Genomic DNA, 4,954 nt, shown 5'->3' with positions numbered 1-4,954 from the left:
AGATTGTATGTATGTGGACGAGAGAGTAGGAGACAAACCTAACGAGACAGAGAGAGAGAGAGAGAAAGAGAAAGAGAGAGGAAGAAGTTAGGTCTGTGAGAAAGATGGAGACATGTAATATACGTGATTCTGTATACGTGGATGGAGAAGAGACAACATGTTTGATGAGAGAGCTGGAAAAACATGGACGAGAGGGGAAGGATCTCATGGGTTGAGGGATTGACAATTTTGTGCGGGGGAGAGAGAGATTGGTAATTTTGTGCAAGAGAGAGAGAGGGTGGGGGGAGGAGTCAGTCAGCCGTCATCACATCACCCTGCTTCCAAATGACCCCGCATTCTTTAGCGCGGTGTGGTCGCCGTCTTTGATCTGCTCGATGCCCTCTTTGAAGATTGAGGTGTTGTGCATGTTGGGGTGCAAAGAAGCACAAGCGAGAGTGGTTGCCGTATAACCTTGGATGGGGATGAATTGTGTGCTCGGGGGAGTGTGTGTGTGTGTGTGTGTGTTGTGCTGCGCACACGCGCGCGCGCGTGTCTGTGTGTCAGATATTGAGTGAAAACAAACCTAAGAAGAGAAATGGGTATTCACGAAGAGATTGTGCGGGCCTTGAGGTGGGCAGCGGCCGAGTGAGGGTGTCAAAATGTGCGCGTTGATGCATATGTTGCATGCGATCGTGCGAGGGACGGACGAATCGAGAGAGATGGTTGTTGTGTTACAGATGCTCCTCTCTCTCTCTCTCTCTGTCTCTCTGTGTCTCTCTCTCTCACACACACGCACACACACACACACACAAGTAAACTAGAAGATCGTTCTCTCATGTATACACAATGTATCAGCAGCTGTCTATGTGTCGGGGATATACCCCGTGGCGTAAACCGGCCGGAAGTATAACCCGGCCGGACTTGGCAGTTTACATGAAGAACCCGCTGGCACTTGCGGTTCACTGGCGACCTGGCGGTTTACGGTTCATTGGTAATCCGGCAGGCGGGTCAGAGGAGCGACAAGACCCGGTGGCCCGACTGGCGGTTCATGAAGGCCGGTTCAACTACGGTGGGCCGGTTTATAAGGAAAGGCATAAGGAATATTTGTCTTGCAAGGAGTTAAGACCTGGACTTGTATCCGGTTTGTATTAGAGATAGGTTTGTCCTAATCCTAGTAGGACTCCACATGTAACCCGCCCCTTCAACTTATATAAGGAGGGACAGGGCTCCCCAAAGAGGGAGAAGCTACAAGCAAGAAGAAACAATCTTAGGGCTAGACACAAAGAGGAGAGCCGGTTTACGGCGACTCCCTCGTGATGATAATGAGACCTAGCCTCAAACAGCATGTAGGGTTTTTACCGGATGATGTTTCCCGGGGCCCGAAGCTGTCTAAATCCCTGTCTTGTATTGCGTCTCTCGATTCCGCTCAACCCCTCTCAAGCTACCACATAGATGCGTTGGCCTCGCGACTAAGTCCTGACACTAAGGACATCTGCCGTGACAATTCCACGACAGTTGGCGCCCACCGTGGGGCCTGCGCACGGTGGTGTTGAGTTCTTGGAGGAATCTCTTCTAGGGATTGAAAAGCTCGCAATTTTCCGGATGAAGATGAGCCGGTTTGAAAGGATTTATATCAGTGTTGAAGTTCATCGGTCCGGATTGTTAATCTGAGATTTAAAATTCAAGAAAAGTAAGGCTAAGGCATGTTTGTTTTCTGTAAGTCGCCGAGATTGATAGGAGCATTTCCGCCACGCACAATATGCTACAGGAATCCACTGCAATCATTGGTGAGTTTTGCTACAGACTCGACGGCCGGGTACGATTGTTATTAGGTGGTTGCCACAAAATTCAGTCCGGTTCATGGTTGACAGATCGATTCCGAGTGGCTGTTGGATGGGTCCGGGCACCGCTGATATTTCCTACCAAGTACGGATTTAAGACATTTTTGTTTATTGGGAACCAACTGACTCCCTGGCTGTACCGAAAGCGCCTTGGAACCTTGGTTATTTGAGCGGAGTGGACACACCTAAGAACATTAACTATTGTTGCTGTCACCACCACGTGAAGAGCTAGAATCAATTCGGCTGTGGAGCACTACTTTTTGCTCCTTGCATGATGGAAGGCAAATAAAACAAATAGAAGATGGTGTTTGAAGGAAACTCTTTGGAAATTATTTTATGCGCCGCCCGCCGGTCCGTCCTGAGTCCAACCCGCAGCCGCAAGCCGGCAGTGATTCCAGCTCCGACTCACCTGCCTTGAGTCGAAGCACAGACCGGCCACAGCTGTACCTCTCCAACCCGCTGCTTCCGCGGATGCGCCATGTTGACCCACTGGAGCGCCCTCGTTGCAGCATCCGAGCACCTGCAAGCCGCTGCTACGGCCATGTTAAGCCACCCCTGCTGGAGTCGCCTGAGCCGCCCAATTGCCGGCTGTGGCCTTGACCCGGTGCGCCTCCGCCGTTCTCTACATTAATCTGCCCTCGAGACGCTCCGTGCCTGCGGCCGGTTCACCACACGGCCGGCTGCCGTTGAATCGTCGGCCCTGAGCTGCCATGTATAACATCAGGTCATTGCGGCCTCTTCTGGCCCGGCCTCACCTTCCGCTTCTGCAACGGGGCTAAGTCACCCCGGCCCTGTGAGTTGCCCCCGCCGACGGTCTGTCCTCTCTATGGCTGACGCCACCTCGTCACACCGCGCTAAATCGCCGCCGCTTTGTCGTTTCGCCTCCGCGTTGCCCTTGCCTCGCCCACATGGCCTTTGCTTTTGCCGGCTCCGGTTCAGCCGCGCGTCGTCCGCAGCCAGGCCGAATCACTGCCGGATTCCATCTGCTCCCATGAGTCGCCGCCGGACTACGTCCGCGTCTGCGCCGTCCCGCAACGGCCCAGTGCGCTGCCTCGCCTCACGTGTTCCCCAGTCGGCCATCGCCCCTCTTCGACCGCGTAGGCTGCGACTCGCGACGCCGCACCTTTGGCTGCCGCCCCAACCGTGCGGGCTGCAACTCACGCCGCTGCACCTTGGACTCGCCTCCTCCGTCGCCGAAGTCGCCGCGTCCGAGAGGCCTCACCTCGCCGCTACCTCGCACTGCCGTGGCCGCGTCCTGCTCCTGGGCCGCCTCCGCCAGGGGCTTCCTCGGCTGCAGCCGGGCCGAGTCACCGGCCTTGCCGCCCTCTCCGCCATGGTGGACCGCCTCGGCGTGCCCCCCGTGAGCAGACCGCGCCTCGCCTGGCCGGTGCCCCTCCACCGACGTGCCCCGGTTTTGCCGGCCTCGCCATCCACTGCGGTCGACCGCACCGGCGTGGCCTTGAATCGCTACCTTCGACTAACCGCCATCCCAGGCCTCGGGCTGCCAGGGGCCTCCTGCCGTCGCAGCAAGCCTGCCGGCCGGCCCTGTTGCCTCATTGCCAGAGCCACCGTCCAGATCACCCCGGCCTCAAGATCGCCGACGCCAAGTCGCCAAAATTGCTGTCGCCTTCTACCTCGTGATGCCCCGAATCACCTTGCGCCACTTCAGCCGTGCTCTTCCATGAACCGCCATCATCGGTTCACCTCAGCTCGAGCGGTTGCCGGGTCACCACGGGCTCCGGTTTACCACCCGCACCAGCGCCCTGGCTCCTTTCTCACTGTGCATCAAAACGGGCGCAAGTCACCACCGCTACCTCCGCCGTGGTTCACCGTGGCCAGAGCAGCTCTGGCTCGGAGTCCCTCCGTCTCTGTCTTGAACCGGGTCCGCCTTCGAGCTGGCCGCCCTCTGCCGTCGCGGCCTCGTCCGCTCCTCTGCCATCGCCGGTTCGCCGTCCTCTGCCGTCGCGGCCTCGGCCTTGCTCTGAATCGTCAGGAGGGTCTCGCTCCGAGTGGCTCCAAGCCGCCGTCGCTGGCTCGCCTTCGCTGTCAGGACCATCCCTGCAGCCGCGCCAACACTGCATGCCGGTCCCGACTGGGTTATGCCTCTGTTTATGTTTGTGGACAAGGGATGTTTCTGTTGTGGCCTTGCCTTCGTGACCGGTTTTGCTGCGTGTTACTTCCGCTCTAAATCGCCGTTGACAAAGTTGCCTCGCCTCCTTTGCTGTTGAACCACCCGTGGCCTCTGCTTCTGTGGACCGGCCCTTGGCGAGGTTCGTTGACCCACTTGACTCACCGCTCGCCTGCCGCCAGTCCCTTAAACCGCCGGTCGGTTTACCCGGCTTCAGTGCTAACTCACCGGGCTGGTTGCCATGGAGATAGCGGTGAAATAAGTGCCTTCACAGGAGATAAGGACATACTAACGGCAAGCGGGCCCGACCAGGATGAGTGTGGTCGGACTGAAGGATGAACCTTGTGACCGTCTGCCGTATGAGGAATAATTGCAATCTCCTGATCGATAAAACTGGAGGTTATTACGTGTGTGATGGCATAGTCCGTCCGAAGAAAGATCATAGAGACAAAACGGAAAGGCAGGTTATGTGGCGGACCCGGTTATCAAAATTTAGTTTGCGCCATCAGTGTCATCCGACAAAAAATGCCAGGTGATATTCATCTAAGTATATTTTATCAGCAAATATTGTTTTTATAAAGATATTAATTACTTTTGGTCTGTATATTTTTTATGTGCCGGACAATAATTTATTATAAAGATGGTGCCATGCTGTGCCAATGAAATATGCGTTAAGCGTCATCATGCGTCGTTGTCCGCACCTGCTTGTTGTTGAACGGCTTCACCATGGTGATCATCAACTCTGCGGTGGATAACCACTAGCCTGGCATATCAGGTGAAATCCATCCAGTATATTTTTATATTATATATTGCTTTCTTTAAAAGAGCGATTACTCTGGCTTGCAAAGTTATCTAATGCAGGACCCTAAACCGCCATATTGGTGCAAATTTAAAGGCCGTCGGAAAATTTCCGGCTGAAAATGAATATTCCAGTTTAAAATCCGGTTCAAGGGAAAGATGTCTCCCACAAAGCTTTGAAGCTCTCAATATCCGGTTTAATGTCTGG

The sequence above is a fragment of the Triticum aestivum genome, chromosome 2B (genome assembly GCF_018294505.1).
Source record: "Triticum aestivum cultivar Chinese Spring chromosome 2B, IWGSC CS RefSeq v2.1, whole genome shotgun sequence".
NCBI lineage: Eukaryota > Viridiplantae > Streptophyta > Magnoliopsida > Poales > Poaceae > Triticum > Triticum aestivum.
Note: the sequence above shows the minus strand (reverse complement) of the source record.